The sequence below is a fragment of the Pongo abelii genome, chromosome 14 (assembly GCF_028885655.2).
Source record: "Pongo abelii isolate AG06213 chromosome 14, NHGRI_mPonAbe1-v2.0_pri, whole genome shotgun sequence".
Classification (NCBI taxonomy): domain Eukaryota; kingdom Metazoa; phylum Chordata; class Mammalia; order Primates; family Hominidae; genus Pongo; species Pongo abelii.
Window position 1 is genome coordinate 96300834 of NC_071999.2, and position 22437 is coordinate 96323270.

The 22437-nt window shown below is 38.0% G+C and overlaps 1 pseudogene across 1 annotated transcript; it reads left to right on the plus strand.

The window, feature by feature from the left end:
- Positions 1–14931: 14931 nt before the first annotated feature.
- Positions 14932–16233, plus strand: LOC100435567 (keratin, type I cytoskeletal 18-like; annotated as a pseudogene). The gene has a single exon (XR_094864.5). The product of XR_094864.5 is annotated as a keratin, type I cytoskeletal 18-like (transcript).
- The last annotated feature ends 6204 nt before the right edge of the window (positions 16234–22437 follow it).

A 22437-nucleotide genomic window follows, 5' to 3' on the forward strand; every position in this document is an offset into this window, starting at 1 on the left:
ATAAATTTGAAATTAAATTGAAGCAGTGGATGGCAAGGCAATGGATATGAAATAAAAATGACTGCTCCTTTTGAAGTTAAAAAGTATATAAATTAAAATACGATTCCAATGAACTGGTGTAACAAGACCTTAACTAGTGCCTAGAAGCAAAAACAGTTTCCACTAATTTAATTAGAAAAAAATACATGAAATAATTGAACAAAAATGACCACTTATTTCCCAAAGAGTTTCAGTTATACCCTTTGAAATCAGGTCATAATTGGCACTCCAAGCTTCTCCTTTCTTTATAGAGCTAGTTGATGCCAAGTGGCAAAAACTGAGAACAAAGGGGTTAACCCAATTTCAAGTTTGTCTTTGATGCACTTCCAAATCTCCTCTTGTGGGAAATGAAAGTGAATTGCTTTAAGTAGTTACAGAGTGGAAATAGATCAGAACAGTCAATCTCTGGCCTTGGTAAGAAGATGGTTTAGCTTATTTCTTCTTTGGAACAATATGTCTTGGTTGATTGTCTGTGTCTGTTTGAAACAAAAAGACCTACAGATACCTGAAGCAAATGCATCATCATTCAACAAGTACAGTCATCTCCACAGAAAACTACTAATGGGAGATTTTATGTTAATCACAATGTCAACAGGGTTTATGTTTACTGGAAAATGTTTCTGTAAATTACTACTCCCTGTTTCATGTGCTTCTGTATTGAATACTAACAGGCTAGAAAAAGATACAAAATTGGGCTCTAAGTTAATATGCAAGTTTATAATGGGAAAATACTAAATAATGTTTCTAAATAGAAAGAAAACCTCTGTTTTGTTTTTGATAATGAGAGATCTTTCATTTCTTCTGAATTGCCTCCCTATTGAATAAGGTTTAAAGTGCACACAGTACCCATATGGTCCCCAGAGATCATTTATCATAACTCCTTTCAAATATAACCTCTCTTTCACCTACAAAGAAACTTAGACAACAAAGGCCACTCCTTATGTTCAGCAGAGCATATTTCGATGCAATCTACTATGGTAGAGGTTATGGAACCCTCCTGCCCTATAACTAATTCATTATCATAATGTCAAATTTTCACATACACCCACATAAAAAGTAACTGGAAAGACATGCAACAATTGGAGCAATAATGGTAACATCAGCATTGACTTATTTAACAAGTTCAATTAAAGATTATTAAGAGCAGAAGAGCAGAATACTTGCTTCTTCCTATATACTTTCAAAAAGAATAGTAGAACAAAAAATCTGCAGCTAAAATATACAACTTACCTGGGGGAAAAGGTGTCCTTAGGAACCTTAAAACATGAGAAAATGGTGAAAAATCGTTGGCTGCTACAATATCCAATGGCAGCAGTGTTTGTTTAGGAGGAAACAGAGCTAACTAAGGCAGCTAGACATCTGTTGGCTTGAACAGAAAATATTAATTTCTATGCATGAATATACTTAAAATGTTTAATTTAAAAGTTTTTATTTATAATTTTAAAATGTATAGCCATAGAGAATGTTAGTGAACAACCTTGTTATTTTGAAAAATTGTAAATAAATATCAAAAAATTAGCACCTATCCTGCTTTCTTGTATGAATTGAACTTTATGGAACTACATATTGGACATGAGACATTTCAATTTATATAAGTTGTTCAACTTAAAAAATATGATAAATTATACTATCATTATTTTGCAACCACACATGAAGAAATTGATCTATAATTATTACTATTTAAAAACATTGCAGAGAGAGAAACAACATAGTAGTGTTTGCTTCCTGAAAGGGATACACAACATATAAAATAGTATTGAGCTCTATTTTCTCCCAAAATATCACACTTTGTTTTGAGCATGACTCTATAACATTTGTCAGAACATACAAGAAACAGTAAGGATGTTGTATGACATTATAGGGGTGCTATCAGAAATATCAAGATAATATGACTCTCTGTAGGATGAATGACCACCTAGAAGTAATGGCATAAATTTTAACATGTTGTGAAAAAATTTAGACTACAGATACAAGAAGCTAAGAGTAACCTTGGCAGGTTAAAAACAGAGAAAATCTAATCTATGCATACCATAAGAATACAGTCAAACTCAATGACAAATTTCAACAGCAATCAGAGAGGTTAAAAACACTTTACAAACAGAGGAAAATGATGATAGGAATGACGGCTGACTTCTCATCTTTGATGCTAGAAGGCAAAGCGATGATATCTTTAAAGTTCATGAGAAAGGGATAAAGTTAACTTTGTCAAGTGAAATAATATTCTAGAAATAAGGTTGAAATAATGACATTCTCATATAAGAAAAGCTAAGTGAATTAATTTTTACCTGTGCTACTAGAAATGCTAAATAAAGCTCTTTAAGCTTAAGGGAACAATTAAGTGATAGAGACTCTATCCATAGAAAGAAATGCAAAATAATAGGAATAATAAAGATATGGATAAATATAGACTACTTTAATTTTTTTCCTTCAATTCATTAAAAGCAATTAAACTAACTCTTCAAAGAAAAAAATTAGAATGTGGTGCACTGTATATTTAGAAGTAAAATATGTTATAATAATAATACAAAATATGATAAGGAATGCAATGGGATGATACTGCAATTAAATTCTTAGAGTTTACCTGAAATGGTACAACATAACTTTTAGTAGACTGATAAATTAATTAGACATACTTTAGCCTCTGGAAAGACCACTAGAAAAATATACAAAAAATTTCTTCTAAAAAGCAAATTGCAGAAGTAACAGAATATTCAAACAATTATTTTTAAAAGACATAAAAGAAAAAATAAGCAGATAGAAACAAAAAACAAATGGAAATAATTTTATTAAATATAAAGAACTAAATACTGCAATTTAAAGTTATTCCATGTCAGACTTGCCTATTTTATGCAGAGATAAGCTGAATGGAAAAAGATGAAAAAGGATAAACCATACCAAGTAGAAGCTCAAAATAGTGGATATATTAATATTGTAAAAAAAAAAAGACTTTAAAAGGAATGTTACCACAGGTTAAGAGATAACATCATGTAATAAAAGAGTGATTTCTTTAGAAAAACCTGGCAATACAAAATTGGTGCATATCTAATAATAGAGTAGAAAAATATACGAAGTGACAAAAATAAAATCAGAGAAGGTCACAAACATACTTAGAGGTTTTTAGCACTGCTTCCTCACTAATTAATAAAACAAGTACACAAAAAAATCAGATTTGGGGCTGGGCATGGTGGGTCACACCTGTAATCCCAGCACTTTGGGAGGCCAAGGCGGGCATATCGCTTGAGGTCAGGATTTCAAGACCAGCCTGGACAACATGGTGAAACCTTGCCTCTACTAAAAATACAAAAATTAGCTGGGTGTGTTGGTGCATGCCTGTAATAACCAGCTACTCGGGAGGCTGAGGCACAAGAATCACTTGAATTCGGGAGGAAGAGGTTGCAGTGAGCTAAGATCATGCCATTGCACTCCAGCCTGGGCAACAAAGCAAGACTCTGTATCAAAAAAAAAAAATAAGAAGAAGAAGAAGAAGATTTACGTCTTTGGAACAAGATTGTCAGCATGAACTAATTTACATTTATAAGATACTATTCCCACCAACTGCAGAATATACTTTTTTTTCTAATGCACATAGAACATTCAGTAAGCTCTACTATATTTGGGCCATGAAACCAGACTCAAATTTCAGAATAATAAAATCTTATACAATATTGTTCTCTGTCCATAATGATATAAAATTAAACTGAGCACAGTGGCTCACGCCTGTAATCCCAGCACTTTGGGAGGCCGAGATGGGTGGATCTCCTGAGGTCAGGAGCTCCAGACCACCCTGACGAATATAGTGAAACCCCGTCTCTACTAAAAATACAAAAATTAGCTGGGCGTGGTGGCAGATGCCTGTAATACCAGCTGCTCAGGAGGCTGAGGCAGGAGGATCCCTTGAGCCTAGGAGGTGGAGGTTTCAGTGAGCTGAAATCATGCCACTGCACTTCAGCCTGGGTGACAGAGTGAGACTTCACGTCAAAAAAATAATAATAAAATAAAATAAAAAATCAAGTTAAATTAAATTAAAATCAATAAAAATAAACTTTAAAAGCATCAAATATTTATAAATGGTACAAGAACCATTGAAATAACCCATTTGTCCAAGAAGAAACACAATGAAAATTTTAAAATATTTTAAAATAAATGATAATGAAAACTGCACTTGTCAAAATTTGTGACACGCACTTGACAGAGTACTTAGAAGGAAAGTCATAATTTACATGTTTATATCAGAAAAGAAAAACTGTTTATGGCTAGCCATATGTAGAAAGCTGAAACTGTATCTCTTCCTTACACCTTATACAAAAATTAATTCAAGATGGATTAAAGACTTAAATGTTAACCTAAAACCATAAAAAACCCTGAAAGAAAACCTAGGCAATACCATTCAGGACATAAGCATGGGCAAGGACTTCATGTCTGAAACACCAAAAGCAATGGCAACAAAAACCAAAATTGACAAATGGGATCTAATTAAACTAAAGAGCTTCTGCACAGCAAAAGAAACTACCATCAGATTGAACAGGCAACCTACAGAATGGGAGAAAATTTTTGCAATCTACTCATCTGACAAAGGGCTAATATCCAGAATCTACAAAGAACTCAAACAAATTTACAAGAAAAAAACAAACAACCCCATCAACAAGTGGGCGAAGGATATGAACAGACACTTCCCAAAAGAAGACATTTATGCAGCCAACAGACACATGAAAACATGCTCATCACTGGCCATCAGAGAAATGCAAGTCAAAGCCACACTGAGATACCATCTCATGCCAGTTAGTATGGCGATCTTTAAAAAGTCAGGAAACTACAGGTGCTGGGGAGGATGTGGAGAAATAGGAACACTTTTACACTGTTGGTGGGACTGTAAACTAGTTCAACCATTGTGGAAGTCAGTGTGGCGATTCCTCAGGGATCTAGAACTAGAAATACCATTTGACCCAGCCATCCCATTACTGGGTATATACCCAAAAGATTATAAATCATGCTGCTATAAAGACACATGCACACTTATGTTTATTGCGGCACTATTCACAATAGCAAAGACTTGGAACCAACCCAAAAGTCCAACAATGACAGACTGGATTAAGAAAACGTGCCACATATACACCATGGAATACTATCTAGCCATAAGAAACGATGAGTTCATGTCCTTTGTAGGGACATGGATGAATCTGGAAACCATCATTCTCAGCAAACTATCGCAAGGACAAAAAGCCAAACACTGCATGTTCTCACTCATAGGTGGGAACTGAACAATGAGAACACTTGGACACAGGAAGGGAAACATCACACCCTGGGGTCTGTTGTGGTGGGGGGAGGGGGGGATAGCATTAGGAGATATACCTAATGCTAAATGACGAGTTAATGGGTGCAGCACACCAACATGGCACATGTATACATATGTAACAAACCTGCACATTGTGCACGTGTACCCTAAAACGTAAAGTATAATTAAAAAATAAAAATAAAAAAGAACAGTTTAAAATTAAGGAGCTTATGTCCATATTAAGAAGTCAAAGAATTATATGACCATCCATGTACCCAAAGAAAATTCATATGAAAAAAACTCTACTCCTGTTCATAATAGAATTACTCATACAAAAATAATTGGAGAAAAATGTCTCAGCCTAAGTATGGGCACCTGTAAAAACTTATAGCTAACATCATACTTACTGATGAAGCATTTCTTCTGAGATAGGACAAAAGGCATATTTTCTCTCAGCGTTTCCATTCAACATTATATCCATGGTCCTGGTTAGCACCATAAGGCAAGAAAAATAAATAAATAAATAAATAAGTCTTTATATAATGACAGGAAAAAGGAAGTGTTCTTACACAGGAGGTATGATAGACTATTAATGAAATCTTAAGGAGAGTACTAAATCTTTTGAATTAAAAATGAATTTAGACAGATTACAGAATAGAAGGGTTTTGAAGAAAAATCAGTTGTATTTATATATACTACTGACAATTGGAAAATGAAATTTTAAAAAGTCAATTTACGTTAACATAAAAAAAGAAAATATTAAGAAATATGCTTGTTAAATGTGCAAGACCTCTATATTTAAAAGATGAAAATATTACTGACTGAAATTAAGGAAGCCAGTGAATAACACAATATATTTATACATTGGAAAATGTAATATTTCTAAGACGTCAATTATCTAAAAAAAATGTGCTATAGATTCTATGGAAATCCAACCAAAATGACAGCACATCTTTACAGAAATTGACAAATTATTTCTAAAATGTACATAAAAATGTAAAGGACCTCGAAGAGCCAAAGATATCTCGACAAGAAAATCATAGATATGCCTAACTTTCTGGCTATTTATAAGTCCACAATAATCATGCAAGTGTGTGATTGATATAAAAGTAAAGAAATCAGCTAGTGGAACAAAACCTGCTGCTGGAATAAGTGGATGAACATTGGGGAAAAAAAGCACACACACACACGAAATCACATCAAACAAAAAACCTTGATCCTTACTGCACAGCACAAGCAAATATTAATTTGGAATCCTAATAGATCTAATAGTAAAAGTAACATTTTAAATTTTCTCAAAGAAAACATAGAATACTTTTGTAATTATTTAGTAGTGATTTCTTTGAGAAACATAAAACACTAAGCTTTTATGAAAAATACACAAATTGGATATTAACAAAATTTAATTCTTTTTCATTTTATAGCACCATTAAGAAAATAAAAATCAAGCCTCACATTGAGAGAAAATGTTTCCATATCTAGTAGGTATAACACTTATGAAGGACTTATATCCTAACTTCTAACCTGTAACATGTAACCATAGATTATATGTATTATATATTATATGACATACATAATACATAGAATTGACATAAAGAATATATAATCTCACCTGGTGCGCTGGCTCATGCCTGTAATTCCAGCAATTTGGGAGGCCAAGATGGGCAGATCACGAGGTCAGGAGTTTGACACCAGCCAGGCCAATATGATGAAACCCTGTCTCTACTAAAAATACAAAAATTAGCCAGGCATGGTGGTGCGTGCCTTTAGTCCCAGCTACTGGGGAGGCTGAGGCAGATGAATTGCTTGAACCCCAGAGACGGATGTTGCAGTGAGCCGAGATCGTGCCACTGCACTCCAACCTGGGTGACACAGTGAGACTCCATGTCAAAAAAAAAAAAAAATATATATATATATATAATCTCATATATATGGTTGACATTTTGTTACTGATATATAGAATATTATATAAACTATATGTTTTATCATATCATATTATACTAAGTTATATTATATTATATATTACATATTATATAATTTATAATGTGTTATATGTATATTTACATATAGTTATAGATAATCATATATCAATATATAGTTATATTTATATAGATAATTTATAATTTATACAAAATTATAAATAAAGTAGCCAAGAGTGGTCTACTTTTTGGTGCCGCTCAGTTGTCGTGCAAGTGGAGCACTTGCAGTCAGGACTCCATCTGCCCTACATTCGTATGACATTATACTATAGTATGCTACATTTTACATTAACTGTTTAATATATTGCCTCATATTTACATATTTATGACATATTATGTCATATAAAGTAGATATATAGAATACATGAACTATGTATCAAAAATTAAAAAGCAAAAACCCAATTGGACTTTGGCCATGATGTGAAAGAATTAGAAAACGCATATACGTTGAGGATAACAGTAAAAAATTTAAAAAATCTGCATCGATAGTCTTTATATAAAGTCCAACTTACACTGACTTCAAGACCACGTAATTCCACACCCAATTACTTACACAAGAGAAATAAAAGTATATGTCCAGAAAAATAATTTACACATTACTTATGTTTATAGAATCATTATTAATAATAGCAAAACACTGAAAGCAAATCAAATGTCCGTCAGCATTAGAATGGATAAAATGGGATATATTGATATACTGCAATATTCATCAATAATAAAAGACTGATACATGGGGCTGGGCACAATGGCTGACCCCTGTAATCCCAATACTGGGAGACCTAGGTGACAGGATCCCTTGAGCCCAGGAGCATGAGACCAGCCTAGGCAACATACATAGTAAGACTCCATCTTCACAAAAAATATAAAAATTAGCCAGGCATGGTGGCTTGCGCTTGTGGTCCCAGCTACTTGGGAGGCTGAGGTGAGAGGATCACTTGAGCCCAGGAGTCCACACCTGCAGTGAGCTAGGATAGAGCCACTGTACTCCAGCATGGGCAACAGAGTGAGACCCTATTTCTAAAATAAAATAAAATAAGACTGATATATAGGAAGACATGGTTGAATTTTATAAACATTTTTTGAAAGGAATATTTGAGTTGCAAAATAGTAAGTCTGATTTCATATACATGAATTTTTAGATTAGACAACCTTAATTTTTGATAGAAAATCTGAACTATGGGGTGATGACAAAAACTGGATGGAGCCATAAGGGAAGTTTGTGGGGTGATGGAAATGTTTTCTGTTTTGATTGGGGTATAGGGTACATGATGTATACATTAGTCAAAACTCACAGAATTGTCACCTAATCTGTGCATTTCCTTGTATGTAAATTTAACTTTAATTGAAAAAGTAGATGAAAAGAAGAATAGATACAAATATTAAGAAGACATAACATCCTATTGCAATATATGGACTTTCTTTGTATCCAGATCCAAAAAAGTAATATGTTAAAAATCACTTGTAAGACCCTTATAATATGAATACTGGAAAAACATTATGAAGTTATCATTCATTTCTTAGTGTGAAAGTGGTATTTTCAGGGCAGTTCTTCACATGGTCTTGGACTGACTTAGTGTTCCCCACCTTCTTGCTTATAGTTCTTAACAACAAGTGTAGAATGTGCTAGGAATGCAATATCCTTAGGCAGAGAGAAACTGCCTGGGACTTGTCTCTCTCTCCTAGGAAATGTAACATCTTGAGTTAGGGAGAAACTATCTGGAACTAACTGGGGCTTTGTTCCTCTCTCCCTTGGAAGCAGGATGGCCTTCAAAGCTTTGCCCAGTGAGTCACATGCTCCTAAGTTAGTAGCCCAGGGTAGTCTACTTTTTGGTGTCCCTCAGCTGTCATGCAAGTGGACCGTGCGCAGTCGAGACTCCATCTGCCTTGGGCAACTTTTCTGAATCTTAGGGATCAGCTCACAATGGATCCAACACTTCTTATTTCCCTTCTTACCCATCTATAATTAATAAACCTTCTTTAAATAACTGTTGCACATGAATGTGTTCCTTCTCACATTGGTAACAGTGAAGCCCAGGCTGCAGTGGGTGGAAGAGTTTGGACTCCAATTCCTGGTGATTCACATGATGATGATCTCTGCAATCTGCCCCACAATGGGAGTCCTCTTTTGGTAAACCTGCTTCCCAGTATTATTTTGCATTTTTTAAGTCCTTATATTTTAGAAACATATACTGACATACTATTTGGTGTCTGACATTTGGGAATACTAATTGCATTAGATGAAGATAAACTAAGATTGGCCATGTATGAATAATGAGTGTAATGAGTACATTATACCACACTCTATCGTTTTATTTATGTTTTAAAAGTTATATGATATTTTTAAAAGCATAATTTATTGACTGTGCGTAGCATTGTGGGTACAAATATTTAGAAGACTCAGTTATTTTCAAGGAACTTATAATTTAGATGAAATGCCAAGTGATATTAAAACAAGCTGAAATAATTTCACACAATTACTTTTGTATGATAAGAGATTTTGTCGGAAGACCAAAGATCCTGACTGGTTGAAAACAAGCACCAATGGAACAAACATTCTTGAGTTGGGGCTAAGTGGGACAAGGAGGTTGAAGAGTGAGGGCAAGAATGTCACAAAAAGAGGGGAAGTCAAAAAAAAGAGAAAACACAAGTTTCAGACTTCATACTTGGCCTTACCCTGAATTTGCCAATAGAAAATCAGTTCAGGGACAAGCTCCACCTTGCTAATCAGTGCACACATCTTGCCTATGACTGTTCAGGATCCATATTGCATACTTCGATTTAATAAAAAGAGAACAGTAAGGTCCTAGAATAAAAAACTTAAGAAAGGAGTAAGATTTTTTTTTAAAGGACAGGCATAAGGATCTGAAATAAAATGAAATTAGATAAATTTGAATTGTAAAATGAGATGAATTTTCCAGATGGGAAAAAAGACTTGGGGGACAAAGAAAGGTGATCAGTCATTTGTAGTGTCATCACTACCCGGTAGAATATGTTTCAGCTTAGTAGATAAACCCTAGCTGTGATATAAACTTATGTTCTAAGAAATATTTTTTAATCATTTTATTATGATGCACAGGGAGGCTATGAATGGTTTAATGATGTCCCAAGATCTTTAACCACTTTATCCATGAAACTGCTCAACCCAGCCCAGTCCAGCCAGGAGCATCTTCCTCCATGAACTTCAAATAGTATACTATTCTATTTTGCCACAACATGAAAGAAACATTGTGAAATATTGTTCTAATTGAAGGCTTAGGAAGTTCCAAAGGATTCCTGGGCTACCCAATTTTTCCTCCCTGAATGGAAGGATAAGAGGTACCTGTTGAAATGTGGCTGAGGAAAAACCAAGCTCAGGTATTGGGGTTCAGTTGCACTTCACCTTGGCCATGAGGGCCAATTCAAATTTCGTTACTGGTAATTAATGTAAACACTCCTATATCAGCTTGCGGTTTTAAATCTAATGCTTGTATTTGAGTGATTTTTCCCTAGGAAGTATGTAATATAGAAAAGAAATATATTGATATTAATTGTGCCTTATGTAATGATATTTCCACATTGTTTTCTCAACCAAGTATGCCAGCCTTTCTGCACATCAGCAAAGCATAGCCAAGCAAACCAACAACAGAGTTCTGAATTCTTAGTAACTCCTTTTAGTCAGCTATGCTGTACACAAAGGCACTGTAGAAAGGACATTTTAAAAATTGTATGCATTATTACATTCCTTTGTTTAACTTTTCTCTTTTTTGTCTGTCATATCACTTTTAAGTAAAAACAGTGGAGGTCACTGTTGGTTGGCTGACTAACCCTATGGACAAATACTTTCTCCAAATTTAGCTTCCAATCATTGGTCTAAAGTTGCCCAAATAAGTATATTCTGGCCAATAAAATATAAACAGCTTCGTGAAGTATGGCTTCCATGAAAGTCTATTATGGGGCAAATAGGCTGTGAAATTATTGTGTCTGTCTTTGTTCTTCTTCTGGATTGCAATGCCCTAAGTGATGTTGAAGGTGAAGCAGGAAGCTTGAGACCACAGAAAAGCTCACTCCACTTGAAAAATAACAGAGAAAGGAATTCTAAAGGATGCTCACGTGCCTGGTAACACTGGGGCTCTTGTATTAGCCCAGGACTATTTCAAACTTCTGGATATGTAGAGGCAGAAAAAAAAAAAAAAAAAGAGCATCCGTTTAAGACAGTTTATCAGGTTGGTGGTTGTGAATACCCAGTTCTTCTATCTGAACAGATTTTTAAATGCTTCTGTTACAGGTTCAATTTATAGTCTCTCTAAAAAAAAAAAAATTAAAAAAATAAAAATAAAATAGTTGGTCCATCTTCTGGCTTGTTTTAGGAGGTAAGAGTGATAGTTTTCTTAATAATCAGTGGGGCTATTAAGGTGAAAAGGTTTTCATTGCCTGCTTCATCTTCAACATCACTTAGTGCACTCCAGGTCAGAGAAGAACAAAGGACAAAATGTTTTCACAGCCTATTTTTCCTTTTATGGGTTCTTAGACGCCTCATTCTGTGAAGCCAACTTACATCTCACTGGTTAGAACAGAGTTATCTGGACACCCTTAAAGCAGTAATTACTATTTTGGACACCGTTAGTGTCAGGAAAGAGAAGAGCAGGTAATCACTGGTGAGGCAAACCTTGCTCAATTTCTCCATGAGGTGCTGTGTCTATATGTGCACGTGGGGTCAGTATTCGAAATTAAAACAAGTCTCAAATGAAAACAGTTCTAGAGCCACATTTCTTAATTCAGCTTAGTCCCACACAGATAATTTCAAATGTTTTTATTTTACAAAATCCTGCTAATAATGAATGTCAGAGTACAATTGGCTAAGAAACTGGGCATATTAAAATAGCAAATTTATTGAAATCTGAAAGCAAACTGAATATTATGAAAGAATAATTCAGTGCCTAAATCAAAGTTTTTGTTAAAAGCAATATACAGTTTTTTCCTACCTCAAAATTACAGGTATTAATATGATATAGTGTCACAGAAGCAAATTTGAAAAATCCTGTGAGGTCATAATAGGCCAGACTCCCAAACATTTTTTCACATTTTTATAATTTCTAATCCTCTGAATATTTATTATATTTACAGAATAATTTAAGAGATAGAGAAAATACATCTTTTTGGGCCTGGCATGGTGGCTCACACCTGTAATCCCAGCACTTTGGGAGGCCGAGATGGGCGGATCACCTGAAGTCAGGAACTCGAGACCAGCCTGGCCAAAATGGCTAAATCCTATCTGTACTAAAAATACAAAAATTAGCCAGGCATGGTGGCACATGCCTGTAGTCCCAGCTACTCAGGAGGCTGAGGCAGGAAGATCACTTGAACCCAGGAGGCAAAGGTTGCAGTGAGTCGAGATCACACTATTGCACTCCAGCCTGAGCAACAGAGCAGAGCACGACTCTGTCTCAAAAAAAAAATAAAAGAAAAATACATCTTTTTGTTTCCCAAATACTGATGTATGTTGTATTCTCATGGCTTAAGGAATCTTTTGAACTTAATTATCCATACCTTACATTTCTACTCTAGTGAAGGAGAAGGATACTACCATTGTATCTTAACAAATCTGTAAACTCACACAGCGTATGTTGACAGTGCCTTAAGGAAAGAGAATTAATAACACATAGTCTCAGAGATTGAAGCAGGAAAACAAAGTTTCTCACCCTGGCAAAGAAGTGCTGTGTTTCAGAGAGCTTTGCAGATGAGCAGTGTAAGCCAAATTCAAAACGAAGTTAGGGCCAGAAGTGGCAACAAGGTCAAATTTCATCAGCAACAAAATCATGTCTAGTTAAGTCTCTCAATAGATAATTACTTGAATAAAATGTTAGCTACTCTTCTAGATTTTACTTTTTAATTTTTTTTGAGAGAGTCTCCCTCTGTCGCCCAAGCTGGAATGCAGTGGTGCAATCTTGGGCCACTGCAACCACTGCCTCCCAGGTTCGAGTGATTCTCCTGCCTCAGCCTCACAAGTAGCTGGGATTACAGGCACATGCCACAAGGCCCAGCTAATTTTTATATTTTTAGTGAAGACGAGGTTTCACCATGTTGGCCAGGCTGGTCTTGAACTCCTGACCTCAAGTGATCCACCCACCTCAGCCTCCCAAAGTGCCGGGATTACAGGCGTGAGCCACCGCACCTGGCCCATTTCCTTCTTGGTAAATTGATATTGTAGATCAGCTCACTCTGCCATTACTACTATTCTCATGCTATGACATAGGCAGGGAGCATATATCCAGACAATTTATAACGTACAAGTCAGGATTAAAAACTCAAGAATTTTCTTCCCAGAATTCATTGACTCAGTTACTACTATTCCAGGTAAAATGTAGAGTTAATGCACAGTTTGACTTCTTTTCAGCACATTCTACTTAAAAGAATAAAAATTAGCATTCACAATTTGGACATTAATAATTTGCACATTCCCTATCCATAGAGAATAGGAATAAAGACAAATGGATTAATTTATTTCCAAAAGCAAGTTGCTTGCAGAAATTCACATTGCTCCCACTATTTATTTATTCTTTCAAAAATTCTCATTGAGATCCAACAAGAGCCAGAAATTATGTTCAGCACAGGATATGAAATGACAAAGAAAAAGTATCAACTATACCAAGAAACCTATATCAGGGCTGCACATTTTTCTCCTGGGTCCACAAGTATAGTAAAACCTGACAGCACAATGTGGCAAGTGTTAAGACAGAAATATACATTTGGTACTATGAAGGTACTGAGGACAGAGAACTAAATGTTCTGGAGCTGGAAAGGAGAGGCAAGGGTGGTGAGTGGTACCATTAAACCATTTTTAGTGCAACTGATGAAAGCAACTTTGGCCTTTAGTAAACCAAAATTGTCTGGAGTTTATGGCTTAATAATAATATATTCTCAACAAGAAAAATTTCTTATAAACCCATGCTGTATACATCTATATAAACACAAAGGAGAGATATATTAAAAATATACATGAATTAGAAGACATTGGAAGTTAAATTAACTTTATTCAGCAGTCAAAATATTATAGAGTTCATTAATATGAGTTCTGAGTAGCACCCAGGTTGTTTCCAAGTTAGATTAAGGATATTATCTTTAACTTGTGTTTGTACCTTTCTTCCCTTAGCAATGACATATTATTATCAGTAGGACTACAAAATCTTTTGAAATAGCTGGGTTTAAACAATACCAGGTTAAAGCACTCACATTGAAATATCATTTCCTATAGTTCTTCTTCCTCTTTACTTCTACGGATTCGTACATATGAACCAGTCCCTTATTTTGTTATCTCAGAGTTAAGAGCAACATTAATTTAAGAGAAATCAGGTAAAACAAACAAACAAACAAAGGCTTATTGACAATTTTTTGGTTGACTTGAAGATTTTGTTTGTTGGGTTGGTTGGTTTTTGGAGATGGAGTCTTACTCTGTCTCCCAGGCTGGAGTGCATGCATTGGCGGGATTTCTGCTCACTGCAACCTCCACTTCCCAGGTTCAAGTGATTCTCCTGTCTCAGCCTCCCAAGTAACTGGGATTACAGGCATGCGCCACCATGCTCAGCTAATTTTTGTATTTAAAGTAGAGACGGGGGTCGTTGGCAAAGCCTGAGTCTTGTCCTCTCGCTCTCCCCACCAAACAGCATGAGCTTCACCACTCGCTCCACCCTCTCCACCAACTACCATTCCCTGGGCTCTGTCCAGGCATCCAGCTATGGTGCCCTGCCAGTCAGCAGCACAGCCAGCGTCTATGCAGCCGCCAGGGGCTCTGGTTCCCGGATCTCTGTGTCCCGCTCTACCAGCTTCCTGGGCGGCATGGGGTCTCGGGGCCTGGCCATGAGGATGGCGGGGGATTTGGCAGGAATGGGAGGCATCTAGAACGAGGAGACCATGCAAAGCATGAATGACCGCCTGGCCTCCTACCTGGAGAGTGAGGAGCCTGGAGACTGAGAACCCGAAGCTGAAGAGGAAAATCCTGAAGAGCAAAGTCCGGGAGCACCTGGAGAAGAAGGGACCCCAGCACAGAGACTGGAGCCATTACTTCAAGACCATCGAGGAACTGAGCGCTCAGATCTTCGCAAATATTGTGGACAATGCCCTCATCGTTCTGCAGATAGACAATGCCCATCTTGCTGCTGATGACCTTAGAGTCAAGTATGAGACAGAGCTGGCCATGCACCAGTCTGTGGAGAGTGACATCCATGGGCTCTGCAAGGTCACTGATGACACCAATGTCACTCGGCTGCAGCTGGAGACAGAGATCGAGGCTCTCAAAGAGGAGCTGCTCTTCATGAAGAAGAACTACGAAGAGGAAGTAAAAGGCTTACAAGCCCAGACTGACAGCTCTGGGTTGACCATGGAGGTAGAAGTCCCCAAATCGCAGGACCTCACCAAGATCATGGCAGACATTCGGCCCAATATGATGAGCTGGCTGGGAAGAACCGAGAGGAGCTGGACAAGTACTGGTCTCAGCAGATTGAGGAGAGCACCACAGTGGTCATCACGCAGTCTGCTGAGGTTGGAGCTGCTGAGATTACGCTCACGGAGCTGAGACATACAGTCTAGTCCTTGGAGATCGACTTGGACTCCATGAGAAATCTGAAGGCCAGCTTGGAAAACAGCCTAAGGGAGGTGAAGGCCTGCTATGCCCTGCAGATGGGGCAGCTCAACGCGATCCTGCTGCACCTGGAGTCAGAGCTGGCACAGACTCAGGCAGAGGGACAGCGCCAGGCCCAGGAGTACGAGACCCTGCTGAACATCAAGGTCAAGCTGGAGGCTGAGATTGCCACCTACCACAGCCCACTGGAAGACGGGGAGAACTTCAATCATGGTGATGCCCTGGACAGCAGCAGCTCCATGCAAACCAACCAAAAGTCCACCACCTGCAGGATAGTGGATGACAAAGTGGTGTCTGAGACCAACGACACTAAAGTTCTGAGACATTAAGCCAGCAGACGCAGGGTACCCTTTGGGGGGCAGGAGGCCAATAAGAAGTTCAGAGGTTAAAAAGTAAATTAATTAAAACAATAAGTAGAGACAGGGTTTCACTGTGTTGGCCAAGCTGGTCTCGAACTTCTGACCTCAAGTGATCCACTCCGCTTTGGCCTCCCAAAGTGCTGGGATTACAGGCATGAGCCGCTGTGTGCCATGACTTGAAGATTTTTCTGATAGAACTGCTTTTTTACAGAATATGTTATTTCAACTATTTTCCTTAGTCAAAAAGATGAATCCCATAATAACTGAAGTTTAAAATGTATGGATATTTTTGGAACATAGAGACAACACTCAAGTTTTATGTAATGTTCATTCATAAAGAGCTCACAGATCTCTGTTAAAATTTTGAAATTGATCAAACACAATCAACTTTATTATTAAAGTTTATAATAAAATGCCAATCATAACAAATTAATTTTTGATAACTACTAGGCAGCTCTGTTTGAAATGATTTAGCATTAGTATTTAATCTCAAAGTAAGTATGAGCTTGTTGATTTTGATGTTTGAAAAGTACTTACTACAGTTTCCCTATTAAGACAAAGTAAGAGGAGAAACTTGGTCAAACCAGAAAGAATGTTAAAAATCATGACCGGGGAAGTTTTATATTTGAAGGCTTTTATAAAATATTTACCCACAAACAAATACAATGAAGGGATCACAAAGTTACAACACTCAGATTCTTCAGATGCCAATCTCAGTCAGAGCTGCCCTAGACCTCTCTCAAGAGAAAGTTACACATCAAAGGAAAGGTGATAAAGTTCTCATCAAACAGTTAAAAAACTCTGCAACTCTCCCTGACTTTCTTTTCTCAAGATGGTTTAGAAGTGATTGAAATAGGTAACATTCTGTCCAAATAGTGTTATGTGAAAGGAATTTCTGAAGGAAACCTAGCTGCTACCAACAATTTGCTCACATAGTTTTCATTTGGCCTTTGTATGTGGCATCGTTATTCAAGTAATATTTATTGATTTATGAACATTCTTAATTGGCTAGGTTCTCTATGAGTTATAATTAAGAAAATATAGTACCTCACATTAAAAAACTTTCTGATACCAAAAGTTTTTATTTTTAAAAAATATATAATTTTCAATAATTGTCAGACTATTATTGTAGATTGTTTGCCTTCAAGTGTTGAGTATTAATGTGTCCGGAATTGGTGGGTTCTTGGTCTCACTGACTTCAAGAATGAAGCCGTGGACCCTCGCGGTGAGTGTTACAGCTCTTAAGGTGGCGCGTCTGCAGTTTGTTCCTTCAGATGTTCGGATGTGTTCGGAGTTTCTTCCTTCCGGTGGGTTCCTAGTCTCGCTGGCTCAGGAGTGAAGCTGCAGACCTTTGCGGTGAGTGTTACAGCTCTTAAGGCAATGCGTCTGGAGTTGTTCGACCCTCCTGGTGGGCTTGTGGTCTTGCTGGGTTCAGGAATGAAGCTGCAGATCTTCGCGGTGAGTGTTACAGCTCATAAAAGCAGCGTGGACCCAAAGAGTGAGCAGTAGCAAGATTTATTGCAAAGAGTGAAAGAACAAAGCTTCCACAGTGTGGAAGGGGATCCCAGCGAGTTGCCATTGCTGGCTCGGGCAGCCTACTTTTATTCTCTTATCTGGCCCCACCCACATCCTGCTGATTGGTAGAGCCAAGTGGCTTGTTTTGACAAGGCACTGATTGGTGTGTTTACAATCCCTGAGCTAGATACAAAGGTTCTCCATGTCCCCATCAGATTAGTTAGATACAGAGTTTCGACACAGAGGTTCTCTAAGGCCCCACCAGAGCAGCTAGATACAGAGTATCGATTGGTGCACTCACAAACCTTGAGCTAAACACAGGGTGCTGATTGGTGTGTTTACAATCCTTGAGCGTGATACAGAGTGCCGATTGGTGTGTTTACAATCCTTGAGCTAGACATAAAGGTTCTCCAAGGCCCCACCAGAGCAGCTAGCTACAGAGTGTCGATTGGTGCACTCACAGACCTTGAGCTAAACACAGGGTGCTGATTGGTGTGTTTACAAACCTTGAGCTAGATACAGAGTGCTGATTGGTGTGTTTACAATCCCTAAGCTAGACATAAATGTTCTCCAAGGCCCCACCAGAGCAGCTAGATACAGAGTGTCGATTGGTGCACTCACAGACCTTGAGCTAAATACAGAGTGCTGATTGGTGTGTTTGCAATCCCTGAGCTAGATATAAAGACTCTCCACATCCTCACCAGACTCAGGAGCCCAGCTGGCTTCACCTAGTGGATCCCGCACCGGGGCTGCAGGTGGAGCTGCCTGCCAGTCCCGCGCCGTGCGCTGGCACTCCTCAGCCCTTGGGTGTTCAATGGGACTGGGCGCCATGGAGCAGGGGGTGTGCTCGTCCGCGAGGCTGGGGCTGCACAGGAACCCACAGAGGTGGGGGAAGGCTCAGGCATGGTGGGCTGCAGTCCCGAGGCCTGCCCCGCGGGAAGGCAGCTAAGGCTGGGCGAGAAATCGAGCGCAGCACCGGTGGGCTGGCACTGCTGGGGGACCCAGTACACCCTCCACAGCCGCTGGCCCGGGTGCTAAGTCCCTCATTGCCCAGGCCGGCAGGGCCGGCCGGCTGCTCCAAGTGCGGGCCGCCAAGCTCACGCCCACCCGGAACTCCAGTTGGCCCGCAAGTGCCACACACAACCCCGGTTCCTGCTCGTGCCTCTCCCTCCACACCTCCCTGCAAGCTGAGGGAGTGGGCTCTGGCTTTGGCCAGCCCAGAAAGGGGCTCCCACAGTGCAGCGGTGGGCTGAAGGGCTCCTCAAGTGCCACCAAAATGGTAGCCCAGGCAGAGGAGGCACCAAGAGCGAGCGAGGGCTGTGAGGACTGCCAGCATGGTGTCACCTCTCATTAAGAAAATAAACAAATGGGCCGGGCACAGTGGCATACACCTGTAATCCCGGCACTTTTGGAGGCCAAGGCGGGCAGATTACGAGGTCAAGAGATCGAGACCATCCTGGCCAACCAACATGGTGAAACTCCGTCTCTACTAAAAATACTGGGCGTAGTGGCCACGCCTGTAGCCCCAGCTACTCAGGTGGCTGAGGCAGGAGAATTGCTTGAACCCGGGAGGCAGAGGTTGCAGCGAGCCGAGATCGCGCCACTGTACTCTAGCCCAGGCGACAGAGCGAGACTCCGTCTCAAAAAAAATAAATAAACAAATGTTTTGCCATTTCAAGTTTGTTTTTTATATCTCCAAAATGCTGGACAATTATGTATATTACCTGGCTATTTTATTCAAGCACTTAAGAAAATAACAATACAGTTGTTTATCACACACACCTTCTCCATTGGTTCAGGTGGGTTCTTATAGATTTTCTCTTCTGTGGAAAGAGATGACTGCAGACTTGATTATGACAGAATCATACTTGCATGGGAAATAAGGTTCTCCTACTCTATGAAAAAAAATATTTTTCTTCCTAAAATCTAGCTATGTAAACATTTCTTTCTTTCTTTTTTTTTTTCCTCTCGCCCAGGCTGGAATGCAGTGCCGAGATCTCGGCTCACTGCGACCTCTGCCTCCTGGGTTCAAGCGATTCTCTTGCTTCAGCCTCCTGAGTAGCTGGGATTACAGGCGTGAGCCACCACGCCCAGTTAATTTTTGTACTTTTAGAGAGACCGGGTTTCACCATGTTGGTCAGACTAGTCTCGAACTCCTGACCTCATGATCCACCCACCTCGGCCTCTCAAAGTGCTCGGATTAGAGGCTGAGCCACCGTGCCTGGCCCTATGTAAAGATTTCTAAGAATATTCTTGCTCTTGTATTTGGAATGTAAGAAAACTTAATGTATGGGGTTATTTCAATATTAGGAGAGACTTAAAACAACTGATTTATAAAATCTTCCTCTTTTCAATTTTCTGAGCTTAATTATGGCACTATATTTGTGGATTAAATGAGAGAAACGAAACAGCTTAAAATTCACACTCTTATAATGTCTTTTTTTCTAAACATTTTAGTTCTATATTAGTATGTTCAATACTGTAGCATCTTCTTTTTAAATAAAAACTTCTGTTAATATAGTGGCTATAAGTAACACCATATGTCTGGCTATTAGACTAGAACTAAGATTATATTCAGAATTATCTGGCATTGAATGTCCAATAGACCAGTATATTCACTACTAGCCCCAGTGTTATCTCAGAGAGAAGTGCCTTTTTGAGAAATAGGTTTTCATGATAACAAACCTACAATATTTTAGTTTAGAGAATCATGAAAGCTGAACATACTTTTAATCATGTTGAAGTTTAGAAACAGATAAATGAAGACTAAAATCGAATTCCCGATATCAATAGGAGTTTAAGAGGTAAAAATAATTACACAACATCTTTATCAGTTTTAAGATGATATATCAATAAATAATTGGATCCATTCTATCAGCCAGCCTCCAGAGGCCGCTGTAGGGTTCCTACTTAGAAAGCCAAGAAAAGTATAATTCCATCCACTCAAGCAATTTACTCGGCTGTTGCCAAAACTTTATTCTAGGCTGTATGTGGCAGCTAATAAAAGCAGTTCTTTCTGTACACAGAAATTCAGTGTATTTCTTGGGCTTCACTTTGCTAGTCAATGGTTATTAGAGGCTTGCAAGCATGTTGCGTATGGGGAGCAAAGGAAGCTGAATACGAGGTAAAGTCAAAGGCAGTCCTTCAAGAAAACCATACAGTTTTCTTTTATTTTTTAATCACTGCCAACGGTGCTCCCTTTCAGGGCGGTTTATGTTCACTGTATTTTTTTTTTCCATTTCTTGTTGTTAGGTAGCTCTTCTCCATTTATTTTTCTCTTTGTTGCATAGTTTTTCTTTCTGATCAGTATCTTAACCTGTTTTTTCCTGTATATTAGGCTCTCTGTAATAATCTTATTCCTGCTTATTGATAGCAATGTTTTCAGACAGTTTTGAATTTTCATGTTTCCAACCATGGCTTTATTTGTAAATTACTTTTTAATTTATTGAGCACAATTGTATCACATCAAACTCCAGAATAGCTCTCCCTCAGGAGTTAACAATCCCCTGATGTCTTGGTAACTTTTTTCTGAAGACAATGAGTCACCGGAAATACTCAGTTGAGCGCATTAGGTACTAACTCCATGATGTCCTACTTCTCTTTTTACTAATATCTTTGCCAGAACCCCAACTTTCTACTCCCTTTTATACCAACCAATTCTAACGCTCACAATGTTTTATACATCCCAAGTCTGAAATATATGCGCTATCATTAGCAATTCCCCTTAAGCCTTAGTCAGTTTTCTGAATGTTCCCATTACTTCTCAAAATAAGTGAGTTTCTGATAAAGATACCGTCTTCTCTGCAGCTTTTTCAGGTGGACTCTTTTCTTTCCTCTCCTAACTCAATAGCTCAGGTCTTAGTGGTGAGGTATAGGACTCATACTGTTCTTCATTACCACTTTCAAATCATTTTTCTATCTTCTGCCTTTAAAACTCACAAGTCATTTGACCCAGATGTCAAACGATTATACCACCCCATATTTCCCTATGTAGTTATCATCTACCTCCTGATCACTCTCCTCATTTTTTAAAAAATCGAGTCCTTCTTCTATTATTAATCTTAGTGATATTATCATCATTCCCATGAAAGATTATTCAAAAACTTTTCTTCTCAGTTCCTTAACCTCTTAGAATTTAATAACATTTCTTCAACTTAGCTCAGCCATTAACTCCATGGCCACCCCTATTGTCAGTACTAATGTATCAATTCCAGTCCTGCAAGTTCTTGTAAATTCTCTGACTATATACCCCTGCCCTTGCAATTTTACAGCTTCTTCCATACCACCAAAGCATTAATCCTACCTTTTCAAAAAAATCAATTTTTCATGTTTCCTTAAGGAAACGTGTACAATATAAAAAATTTTAAAAGAAATAAGGTACTCAAATCCTTCCACTTAGAGGGAGCAATTTTGATTGATTTTTCTTCCTTTATCAATTATAATGTTAGTTTTTTGTTTCTATTTTAGAGATGATATATGATTACCATTATGAAAGATGAGGCTTTAACACTAATGAATTCACCAGACATAATGTGAATACCCCCAAAATAAAAGTTCACACTTTTTGTTAAATCATTATTCAGCACTAACATTCTATGAGTATGGAAATATTATTCACAGATCAGTAACAGAGTATATAATTTACATAATAGTATAGGT